General features: G+C 51.3%; 1 non-coding gene across 1 annotated transcript; it reads left to right on the plus strand.

Moving 5' to 3' along the window:
• The first annotated feature begins 10,993 nt into the window (after positions 1 to 10,993).
• TRNAF-GAA (transfer RNA phenylalanine (anticodon GAA)) lies at positions 10,994 to 11,066 on the plus strand. Its single transcript has one exon. It is a non-coding gene; the product is annotated as a tRNA-Phe (tRNA).
• The last annotated feature ends 1,675 nt before the right edge of the window (positions 11,067 to 12,741 follow it).

The raw sequence follows: 12,741 nt of genomic DNA on the forward strand, positions 1-12,741 counted from the left end.
GACAGGGTGAAGGAAAAGTACAAAAGCAGAACGTTCTGTAATCACTAGGCTTGCAAAATATAACTGCCCACGACTAGTGTTAGAGGAAGCTTATACCACAAAGGGCGAACTGTGAATAACAGGAAAGCTGGCTGGTGCTGTCTTCCTTTTATGGAAAGTGTATTCCAATTATTGGAAAAATGTCAACAAGGAATGTGACAGACCCAAACTGGTGGGGTACAGGAATCTGGAAGTAGCCCAGGGAGTTGTAACTGTACAGGAGGCACTATAGACAGCTGCAATCCACAGGGCCCTGGGCTGGAACCCAGAGTAGAGGGCAGTCCTGGGTTCCCCCAAAACCTCTCAACTCCTGATCAGACGCAGGAGGAGCTGACCTAGACTGTGGGGAAGATCACTGAGGTGAGCAAATCTGCCAATAAGCGCAAGAACCCACCAAGGTAGAGGAAGAACTTTGTCACAGCAAGTATGTATTACTGATTGTGGTTTTTTTTGCTATATAAGCTGTTGAAAAATCTGTATTTGGGGGGACTGCCAGTTTCCTGGTACCCCCCACCCCCTTTCATGCTTGAAAATAAAGGGGCCTCAGGCGATTCTGGTCCAAACACAATGCTTGGTCGTTTTTCCATGACAATCTTGGTGCTGTGACTCCGATCCACAGACTGTCACCGGACCAGAAAACCACGGACCATTCCCCACCGAACCCAACCAGAATATGACAGGTGAGAGACCTTTTAAATCTCTATTTGGGTTTTCGGTGGAGGACTGCCCATAGGCCCTGGGTCAGAGTGAGTAGCAAGCTGGATTTGGACCTTTGCTGCCAGACACGCCTGACATCCTTTTATCCATGGCTGTGGACCCTCGGAAGCTGTGGTCAAGAACTGAGGCTGAGAGTGGAGCTGTTGCTTGCTAGGGAGAGGGGTGCAAACAGGGGTAAGGGGGTCGAGACTGAGCTGGGAGCCAGAGGCCCAGTCTGAGAGTGGGGTTGGAGAAGAGCTGGGACAGAGTGGGACTGAGTGGTGCTACCTCCATGGGGGCTGGCTCAGCCCCTGAGGTGCCCCAATGAATGTTCCTCTGTGTCCCCCTAGGAGTCATGCCCCATATTTTGGGGACCACTGAACCCTACTCGCTAATCAGGGGCTAGTGATGCCAAAGCCCAGGGAAAGGGAGAACAAGTGTGGGGTCCCCAGCACTGGAACCATGTGAAGGGGCTGCAGGAGAGGGGCAATGGCTGGTGGCACAGGGAGTTAAGGGCAAAGGGGGCACAGGAGGGGCAGGAGATAGGGGTGAAGAAGGTGCAAGGTTTGGGAGTGCAGGAGCTAGCAGTAAAGGGGGAGTGGGGATTGTCCAGGGGCAATGGGGAAGTGCCAAATACAAGCTTTGCCCAGGGCACTATTTTCCCTAATGCTGGTCTGAGCAAACAATTGGAAATGACCATTCAGTGAGAACAGAACCATAGTGTAGAAAAGCCCCTTTGTTAAGTGGTTGTGGCTGAGTGCTTAGGGAGATGGGTTAGAAAGCAGTGGGCATTTTTCTGTGGAGGTTTGATTCACACCTGCTGGGCAAGGCTGATGTGTGGTGTCTCCATGGCTGTACTTTCAGTGTCTGATCACCCACAGTGCCACAGGGAGCCAAGTCTAGACATATTCAAAGACTCTATGCCAGGGTTTCTCCAACTTCCTTTCACTGCAACTACATAGCCCTGGAAAGAGGGACCAATCCCCTCCACATTGGCAGAGGCAGGGGAGACAAAGCCTGAGCCCTGCCCCAGTTGAGGGAGGGCAAAACCAGAGCTTGAGGGATTCAGCCCTGGGTGGTGGGGCTCAGACTTGTTGGGGCCTGGGGCTGAAGCCAAAAGTCTAATGCCAGCCCTGGTGAGCCCATTAAAACAGGGTTATGACCCACTTTGGAGTCCTGACTCACAGTTTGAGAACCACTGCTCTATGCTGATGGGAGAGAGTTTTCCTGTGGGTGTAGTTAATCCACTTCCCCAAGAGGTGGCAGCTATGTGAGTGGGAGAAGCTATATCGGTTTGTGTGCAAGTTGTGCTGTTTACCACATTTAAGGAGTTTAATCAAACCCCATTTTTAAAACCAGCTGTAGTCTGGGAATGGCAAAGGACCTTGATGAAGCAGGGTGTGTCCTTCAAAGTGCTGGAAATCATGATTCCATGATACTGTTGTCATGGGGGTATAGCTCAGTGGTAGAGTGCTTGATTGCTAATCAAGTTGTCCTCAGTTCAAACCTCACTGTTCTCTTATAACCTTCTTTCTTTTTCTTAAAAAAAAGGAAAACATTTTCATTTCCATTCTCCAGTATGTTCAGGAGCTCCGCTATACAGGGGTGCTTGATATGAATGTAAACACTCAACATTTTCCTGTCCAAATACATAAAAACCTAGCAAACCTGTCCATCAGCTGAAATCAGTTCCGGTCCTTTAAGTGTCTAGTTTTATGTTTTCATCAATTAAAGAAAGGTATCATATGAATGTACATTTGCAGATCCCTCGTCTCCAGGAGCTATTTTGTGAAGAAGAACAAGAACCACATCCAGCTGCAGTTCAGGAGTCTGATGACCAAAGAGCCAACAAATGTTCTGAGGGCTGGAGAAAAATGCCTTCTAGTGAGCTATTGAACGAGCTCAACCTGTTTAGCTTATCAAAAAAACTTGAAAAGGTGACTTCATTGAAGTGTTGAAGTAGCCTTAATGGAGAGAGAAAAGATTGCTATTAACAGGGCTCTTCTAATCTAGCAGAGAAGCCTAACAAGACCCAATGGCTAAAGGTGAAGAGACAAATTCTATTCAAATAAGAACAAATATTCATCAGCGAGGTCTGATTCACCATCCGGAACACTACACGGAAACTGATGGATTCACTCTACTCCTGATGTCATTTAATGAAGACTAATGCCTTTTTGGATGTGTTTTGCCCAAAGTAGCTATCGGTGTCATAACAGAGGCCTTGATATGCAGAGGGGTCAGATTACGATGCTCTAATGGTGTCTTTTCTGGCATAAAGTAGACTATTTCTGAAAAACCTCGAGTGTAGCGATTGAGAGCAGCATTTGATATTTTCCTGTCTAGCAGCTTGCTTCCTAGAACTGGAAGGCACTCTAGGTTGGGTATCCACAGGGATAGCTCAAAACCTCCAAGTGCCTGGCAGTCAGGGCCGAATTAGCACAGCAAGGAAGGGTTGTGGCAAGTGACATCACCAAAGGCTTTTGGAGTGACCTTCAGATACTATGATCAAGGAGTGGGGACGTGGTGACATCACAGCAGAGATGCTGAACCTCAGCAAGGCAGGACAGGGGCTGAGTGGGCAGGGAACTCAGAGACCCTTGGCTTGGCTTCAACCAAGTCTTCCATTCTCAGGTCTTCTCATTGAGGACTGAGAGAAGTATTTGGGGTTGAGATACGGTGAGCGCAGGTGGAAGTCTCTTATCCGAGTTTCTTCTCCCTTTCTGTTATGAGCACTCCTGTTAAGAGGTAAAGCCTCCTGAGGTTTGAACCATGTTCAGTCTGATTCATCTATGCTAGGTCGAGTTGAATTTAGGCATGAAAATCAACATCTTAAGAGCAAATTTATAATTCTGCACTTGGAGATTTGTCCATAGAATCACTGGGGTAAGTCATTAGGGTTTTTTCTTTTTGTTCACCTTTTCCTCATCCATCCCTCCCTCCTTCTCTTCATGTCCTTCTTATCTTGATGTCCCTTTCTCCTGGTTCCCTCCAACACCAGGAGCGGTGGTGTTGATGTGTGTGTCGTGTGTGTGAGTGTGTGTGTTGCAGGTGAAGTGCCTTGCACTTCCCACTGTGGAGTTCACCCAAAATGTGGGGCTGACATGTGCTCCGGTCAGTGATCCCACTATGTACCTGGGGCCATCCTTTGGCTCTCTGGTGAGAACCCCTCATCTCCCGATCCTCAGTCTTACCTGATGGCTAACAGGGTTATTGACGGAGGAGACTCAAGGCGTGTGTGTCATTCTCTTTTAAGACCAGTAAATAAGTCAGAGTACAGTATATGTTTGACAAATTTGCTATTTCTGCTTGATGTCTCTGAGCAGTTTCATTGATTCTCTCTAACATTGCAGTTTCGCTCAAATATTGTCTGATAAATATACTGGTCAGTTTTGTTGGTCTGCGAGGCTTCATTGAAGAAAACTTTCCTCAGTCATTCCATAGTTTGAGAAAAATTCAATTTAATGATAGTAGTTTTGGAAGATCACAGACGCTCTTGGGTCCTATTCCCAACTCTGCCACTGGCTGGCTGTGTGACCTAAGACAAGTAAATTCTCCTTTCTCAGCCTTAGCTTCTCCCTCTTTCAAGTAGGGATAATAATGATCTGCTCCTACCTCCCTCACAGTGGGTGGAGGATGGGGATCCATTGGAGAGTGTCACTAGGAGTAGTGCATAATATGAGGTGTCCTATCACGTTTACTCAGAGCAGATTATGACATAATAGAATAGCTGAAATAGTCTATTTGTATTTTTTTTATTTTGAAGTTAAGAGCAGCAACTACTTAACTCAGACTGAAGCATCTTATCTAATTTTGAGATCTAAGTGTCTCCTCTATGTGCGATGAGACAATTTAACACACTCTGACAAACAAAAGATGTTTTTGTTTTGCAACAACATATTTTTGCAAAGAACTTTCATCCCACTTGTTATGATTTTGATAAACAAAGTTTTTTAGTCTGAATGAGATTTTCTGACAGAAACAGTTTCAATGAAATTTCCCCACCATCTTGATTCCTGGGCTTTATCCCTGCCTCTGGGGGTTTGTTATGAGTTAGAACAGGAGTCAGGACTGGTGGCTTTTCTTTGTGTCTCTGCCACCGCCTTGCTGTGTAGGCCTTTGGGTAGGTCACTTCCCTTCTCTGCACCTTAGGCTCCTCCCCATCTGTCCAATGGGAACAGGAACAGTTCTTGAACTCTGGGCAGTCGTGAGCCTGAGTGAGACAAGGGGCGATAAAGCCCTCTGTGAAGGAGAAAGGGGAGTTTCACGGTGTTTAGCACCAAGGAATTCTAAAGTTTGCTAAAATGTCTAGTCTGAGGAAACAAGATATGGTTGGGGCCAAACTTTTTATCCACTGCCTTTTTTAAAGGCCATTCAGGGATATGAGTCCCTGTCTCTTAAGTACCTGGCGTTCTTTGCCAGCAGGAGAGAAGAGTTTCCTGCCTCTGTTTTTGTGGCCTTAACAAACCAGGTGTTGTGCCCCAGTTCTCATCTGACATCGCTGAAAAAGAACATCTTCCCATCCATGAACAAGACAGACAGAACCTATCTTTCAACGGGGAACAAAGAGAACCCTGGGACTTACACACTAGCTAGCCTCACTTCCATAGCTGGAGAGATACTGGAATACATGCTTAAACAATCAGTTTGTCAGCAGCACCTACAGGATAATTTGGTTCTTAGGACTAGTGAGCATGGATTTGTCAAGAACAAATCATTCCAAACCAATCCTCTTTCCTTCTTTGGCAGGGTTCTGGGCCTAGTGGAGGTGGGTAAACAGTAGATGGGATTTATCTCGGTGTTACTAAGGCTTTTGACAAGAGTCCTGTAGGACATTCTCACAAGCAAACGAGGGAAATGTGGTTTAGATGCAATCAGTGTCATGTGTATGCAGAGCTGGCTGAAAACCCAGACTCCAAGAGCCCTTCTCCATGTTTGGCTGTCCAATGGACAGGGTGCTCCTAGTGGGTCCGACAGGGATCAGTCCAGGGTCCAGTGCTGTTCAATATTTTCATTAATGATTTGGAAAATGGAACGGAGAACATGCTTCTAAAATTTGCAAATGACACCAAGCACTTTGGAGCTCAGGATTGAAATTCAAAACGCCCTTAACAAATTGGAGAATTGGTCTTCTTGAGCCTAACTCTGTGGCTGGACCCCTCTCTCTAGACTGGACTGAAGTGAAACCCCAGAGCCAAACACTCCTCCTCCTGGGCAGTGTGCTCCTACCTTGAATGGTCAGATGCTGCTTAGCGCTGTCAGAGCAGCTTTGGCTGGGGGATTCTCCCAGCACTTTCCAATAGCAGGGAAGTATTAAATCCCCATTTGACTGCTGGGGACAGAGCCCTAGAGGGGGGAGGAACTTGCCCAAAGTCCCACAGGAAAAGGAAAACAACCAGCAGTGGAACCGACAGGAAACCCAGCAATGGAACTCAGGAGTCCTGACTCCCAATCCCTTGGTCCGGTCACTCCAGCACAGCACACTCCCTCTCAAAGGCAGGGGGAGGGGCCATGAGGGCCTGCTTGTATTTGCCAGCTGTGGGAGGGAGTGTGCAGCAATGGTTAGCGAAGGGGCCTGGAAAGAAGGACTGCTGGGTCTCATCCATCCTTCTGACACTTGGTGTGGCCCTGAGCCAGTAGCTTCCCCTCCCCAGGTCTGTTTCTCATCAGTAGGGTTGAGGTCGCAGTCCCGACAGCCCAGGGGGGTTGGGATGCTCCAGAAAGGTGTGTAAAGTGCTGGGATTTCAGGATCCCAGAGGCACTGTCACCCCCGCTCTAGGGTGATGTTCTGCACCCCCGGCTGCTGGCCAAGTTTCTCCTTTCCCTGGCAATAAGACAGACTCTTGTTTTCCCAGCCAGCCGATCGCCCAGTGTCATCACCCTGCCTGCTGGCTGGGCAGGGTAACTCCTCAGGTCACCACCCCCCTCTCCAGCCTGCTTTGGGCTTGGAGAGTGAGGAAAAGGGTGAGGGATGACACTGAACATCATCCATCCATCGCTCCATCCCCAGAGCAAGTGAGTGGCATTAGGGTTCCTCAGTGGCGTCCCCTGTCTGTCTGGGGAGAGGCAGAAAGAGGGGGAGAGAATCTCTCCCAAAGGACGTTGGATTTGCAAACAGCACCCAGGAGCCCCTCACTCTCAAACTGGGGAGGAGCTTCTCCAGAGCCATCTCCAGTGTTTTTGGCAAGGTCCCAGCAATGGGGCTCCCAGCTCTTCCCTTGTGGAAGACTGTTCTCCAGGCTGAGAGTCTCTGAGCTGGGCCAGACCCGGTGAGCTGCTGAGCATGGAAATCAATGGGAACCGAGGGGGCCCTGGCCTTGTTCTGCCGAGGGACTTCGAAGTGGGGAATGGTTTCCCAGGAGAAGTCCGGACTCCTGGGTTCTGTTCCTTCTCTAGCGTGTGCAAGGGGTGGGGGGAAGTGTGAGTGTGGCCTGGGCTGGCAGGAGGGAGCTGCTTGTCCAAAGTGACCGATGGTCTTTGTGACTGACTCCAGTGCTCGAAAAGGACGAGACTCCCCGGTTCTCGCAGCCCCAGAGAAGACAAGGAGCAATGAACTCCTGCCAGCGTGTGTAGCTTGCACTCCCTGCACCTCTGTGGGGGGAGGAGGAGCTGCTCTGGCTGGGGCAGGGATGGGGAGGGACCAAAAAGGCTGGTTAATGAGAGGCTGCCTTGACCCCAGAGTCATGGCTGCTCCCCGCTCGGTTCCAGGATGGCCAGGCTCCTGAGGATGTTCAGGAAGAAGGCTCTGCCTGAGGGAAGCAGCTGCCATCTTCCCCGGGAGTGGAGCAGCCCCTCCATCCCCACTGGTGGGGAAGGAGCTCTCGACCAGGCCAGGAGGTGGAAGTGCCCAGCCTTCTGGAAGCGGCATCAGGAGCTCAGCCCCGATTTCCAGCAGGATGCATTGCCCTGCCCGGTCAGCGGGGACCTTCCAGCCTTCCCAGAGCAGGAGGTGGAGGATTCCTCTCCCAGCCCCAGCAGCTCAGCCCGCTCCCCATGGGACAGCATCAGCGCCTGAGACTTGGACAGCAGCGAGGCCGACGGATACTTCTGCTTTGTTCCAGGTGAGGAGCCAGGCTGGGCTCAGGGAGGGGTGCGGAGGAGGCTATGAACACCCTGGACCCAGGCCCTCGAGCAGTGCTATGGGGGGTGGGGGCCCATCTCAGGTGTCTGGCCTGAGCCACTGAACCCCACTGACTTTAGATGCTGCCACTTTAATACTTGGTGCTCTATTGGATTGGGAGGGTGGGGTGGGGTGGGAGGCGCCTCCCAGGGAGTCCAGGACAGTGTGGGCGGGGGGTCTCTTTGCTATGGACACCTGAAGGAGTTGGGCGCTGATGACAGTGAGGCTACTTGGAATCAAATACATTTGAGATACAAGTACATAGCCCATATTCATAACTTCAAATACAAAAATGGTGCACACATACAGCCAGCATAATTATAACCAGCAAATCATAACCTTGTCATAGACACCTCACACACCAACCTTTGCACAATATTTGCTGCATGTATATAATAGTGGTGGCAACAATGATCTCTACGGTCCCAGTTCATATTAATAATGTCACGGAAGGCTATAGAGAAGTGGGAGGGAGGCATCTTCCACCCGGCGTGTCTCATCCGTTTCTCCCTTGCCGCTTGGGCTGAGGTGGGAAGAGAGCGAAACATGCCTGGCTGAAGGTTTTGTGCTCAGCCTTGAAGATTAAGCCTGAACCCCCGGCATGGCTAAGTCGGGGTTGTCCTGGGCTCGGGGTGGGGGTGGGGGGAGGAGGGTTCAGCTAGGAGAAGGGGCAGATGAGGGGATTTTGTCTCTGATATATAAGGGCTTTGTCAGAAGGACGCTGTAGGTCACATGCTGGGGGTGACAGTGGGGTTTGAGCTGGGGTAGCAGGAGCAGGGGAGCAGTGTGTATGTGTGGGGGGGGATTCACTTGGAAAAAATGAAACTTCCAAGCCCCTTCCTCTGCTGGAGCAAAAGCCTCTCATTTATCTCCTCCACTCCCCTCCATGAAAATCTCCACCCCTCCTCTAGTGCTGAAAGACCCCCTCATTCCCATGGAGATTTGTAATTGTTCTTACTCTTCCTTGGCCTTGTCCAAATAGTTTTCCCAGACAAGTTATCAAGGATATTTCAAATGAGAAAAACAAACCAAACCAAATGAAAACCAGAGAAACCCCCACCACACATGGATTGGGTCTGAATTTTTCTACTGAAATTTGGAGACAATGAAACTCATTCCTCTGTTGGCCAGAAACCAAAACTAGACCTCTCCCGCTGTAGCTGTGACTTCTGCTACCGAACCACCAATGCGCTGACTCCTCTTGTGAGACATTTCTCTGCACAATACTACTGCTGTTCCAGTTATTGACTTCAGGAAACATTTTCCTTAGCCTGGCTGTGTGTGTCACTGGTTTCTATAGCAAAGACCAGTCCCTGGCCCTGTGGTCCAGACATTCTCATTCACATCAAGCTTCTAGTTCAGAATCATTTCCCATTCCTGATCTGTGGGAGGGGAGACTTAAACGCGCTCTCTGTGCGACTGCACGTAGCTAAGCAAAGAGAACAAACCCCAAATCCCCCCCGTGCTTTGGGAGCCAGGTTTGCTGTGGGAATTCTGTAGTTCAGATGACTTCAAGCCTGGGCATTGTGATTCTTTACCTGTTTCTCTGGCATTGAGGCATTACTGTGCTCACAGGTGTGATGGCTGAGTGGTTAAGGCATTGGAGTTGAAATTCAGTGGGGTTCCCCTGTGCAGGTTCGAGTCTTGCTCACAGCGAGGCCTGTGTTTTAGCCAGTCTCTCACCCGGGCAATACCTCTGTACAACCCCCTGAGACACTCTCAGTTCTCTCCCCACCCCAAGTAAATCCTGTTCTGTTCCTTTCATAGAGATGCCTGGGACACCACCTCACACTGTGTCCCTGAGGTGTCAGGCAAACTCTCAGTGCCTGAAGCCTCTGTCACTCACCTAGCGCACCATAGATCAGCCATAGCCCTGGTTCTGCTCCTCTCTCTAGCATGTGAAAGGAGCCAAGTCAGCTACTCCATGGGTGCTACAGGGCTGCAACGCCAACAGAGAAAAAATAGGTGCTCAGCGCCTACTGGCAGCCAGCTCCCCACCCTCCACTACAGGCTTTGCCGACAAGCTCCTCCCTTTCCCCTTCAGCGCCTCCCACCTGCCAGTGACCAGCTGTTCAGTGGGGTGCAGGAGGCACTGGAAGGGGAGGGGGAGGAGCAGGGACGGTGGGAGAGGGAGAGGAGTGGGGCAGAAAGGTGCAGGATGGGAAGAGATGGGACGGGGTGGGGGCTTGGGGGTGGGCGCCGCTTGGGAAAGTCAAAAAATGGGGTGGAGTGGGGCAGGGCCAGGGAGAAAGGAGATTTGTCCAGACCCCTCTAGGCCGGCCCCTGAAGGGAAGCACTGGACATCACAGTGACGTAAGACTGACGCAGCATTGCGGGGGAGACTGAGGGAGATCCACACTCATACAGGTCTCTTCTCTCCCCAAAGGATAGCCAGACACTGCTCTCTCCTGGCTCTCCAACTCTATGCAGCTGGACGCCAAGGGCCCATTTTCCCCACAAGAAAGTACATTGAGTGCCCCTGTGGTGCTGTTGGGGCTGGCAGGGGGGTAAGACGTCTAGCACAACTCCTCAGCTGCTGAGTCGGGAGGGGCACTTGGGCTTACCATGTGCTCAGTGAAGACGGGGGGTTGAGCACGGAGCAGCATCCGCCCATGCAGCCAGGCAATGAGCATTTCCCACAGCCTGGAGCTGAGGGGGAGGTGGCAGCTGCTGTTCCAGCTCCTCGGGGACAGGCCCTGTCAGCCAACAGCAACTTCTTACTCACCACAGCTAAGGGCATCGGGTTCCTCTGGTGGGGGTGTGGAGCAGCCGTTCGTTTTCCTGTTTGCACTCCTGTGCGGTCTGAAAATCGGGGAGGGGAGGCAGAAGCCTCACTTCCCTCCCGAAATGACGCCCAGTGGGGGAAGCCAGGACAACAGGGTGGGATGGCAAGTGGTGGCCCGACTCGCACTGCCAGGGTCTAGTCTAGCTCAGGGTCCAGCTCAACCTCCTCCCCGCACCACTGGCCCCCAGTCCCTTCCACCACCAGGTGAACCCGGAAACTCAGGCAGGAATGGGATGAGGAAGCAAGTCAAGCTGAGCAAGGCAGGCCAAAGCGAGTCTTGTCCTCATGGCTGCTCATGACGTCCTTTTTGTGTGCAACTGCTGCAAAAACATCCCAGACAAAAAAGCAGAGCTGCCAAAGTAGCTTAGTAGGGAGAGCATTAGATTGAAGATCTAAAGGTCCCTGGTTCAATCCCAGGCTTTGGCAGGTCCTTTCATCCCTCTTTGTGCAGAGGTGGGTTGTTTTCTGGGAGCACAGCTCTGTGGCACTGGTTACTGCTCCATTAGTGTTTGTGGTCCCCAGTTAAGGTGTGAAAGGGAAGATCAATAAAAGGGATTGGCTCCCTTCCTCTGGACTGCATGATGTTTGGTGTTAGGGGGATTTTAATTGTGTCAGCCAGACTGAGGACTGCTGGTCCTGTTTTCTCGACTGTCAGAGTAAACATTTTTACAATAAGCACTAGCTGGCACAGGTCTGTAGTGAGGTCAGCTTAGAGGAGCTCATACCAGCTGCAGAGGGGGTTCACCTTTCTGTGCGGACAGACCAGGATTTGCATTGACTGGATTTACGTGAAGGAGAGCACGTTGACAGCCCAGTGCAGGATGGTGCCAATGGACTGTTCGGATCATGCAGCTCTCACCATGTGCTCAATGTGGGCAATTCCCTGACCAGGGGCGGTTCTATGTATTTTGCCATCCCAAGCACAGCAGTCAAGCAGCTTTCGGTGGCATGCCTGCAGGAGGTCCACCGGTCCCGCGCCTTCGGCGTACCCACCGCCAAATTGCTCCCAAAGCAGGACCAGCAGATCTCCTGCAAGCATGCCGGTGCAGGCAGCCTGACTGCCACCCTCACAGCGACTAGCAGGCCACCCCAGGCATGCACTTGGTGTGCTGGTGCATGGAGTCACCCCTATCCCTGACCCATGGCAGAGGATATTGGAAGCTGAACATACAGAGCTTGCAAGATAAAGGAGAAGGACGGCAAAGCCTGACGGTGTTAGCAGAACAGGAAAGCATCAGAGGGTTCTATGGCAACCAGGGGGATTGGTGGGAGCAGTGAGGGAGGAGTTGGAGGCTTTGTTCCAGCAGTCGGGCAAACACCGCAATATTAAAGAAACCAATGGTGCCAAGTCCTGCAGCGTCACCTGTGGGATTTCCACAAGACCATGCAGGCAGGGGAGCCGGTCAGCGTGTGACTGTACGACTGGATCAAGCAACAGCTGGCTGAGTTCCAGGAGATGAGGCTGCTGCTGGCTGATTTGAGCATGACCACTGAGTGAAGGGAGGGGCGGCCTCCTCTGACATTTTTGTGGCCTGCAGGTGGGTCCTTCAGTGCCGCCAAAGACCTGGAGCAAGTGAAGGACCCGCTGCCGAAGACTCAGAGCATCGCGTTTTTTTACATTTTTTTTTAAGTCATCCCTGCCAGGACCCCGCCGAAACTGTTCGAATTGGGCCCCGCACTTCCTAAAGCCGGCCCTACCTGCCTGACCCCAAGGACTCTCTTTCTACTCTCGTTGTGGCAGAGACCTCATAACCCTAACAAGGCTGGGCCCAGGAATCCTGGAGGGCTCGACCCCCAATCTTGTCATGATCACTTGAACAGGGGCTACAGTGTCCTCACTCTGGGGTACTCTCTCTGCTCTGGGCACTTCCCTGACCCACTCATCATTGCATGTGCTTCAAGCAAATACCATTTAGTACACAGCAATCAGTGTAAAACATAAGGAAAGATGGGAAGGTTAAAGGAAAACACGTCACCCTGGTCTGTGGTGCAGGGAGATCACAACCAGCGTCTCTGGAGTGTCAGAGCAGGTCACAGTCTCTCCCTCACATGTCCCAGGCCTCCTCCCCAGGCCCTGGTTGTGCTGCAGGGACACCGCCAC

Source organism: Chelonoidis abingdonii, chromosome 1, assembly GCF_003597395.2.
Source record: "Chelonoidis abingdonii isolate Lonesome George chromosome 1, CheloAbing_2.0, whole genome shotgun sequence".
Classification (NCBI taxonomy): domain Eukaryota; kingdom Metazoa; phylum Chordata; order Testudines; family Testudinidae; genus Chelonoidis; species Chelonoidis abingdonii.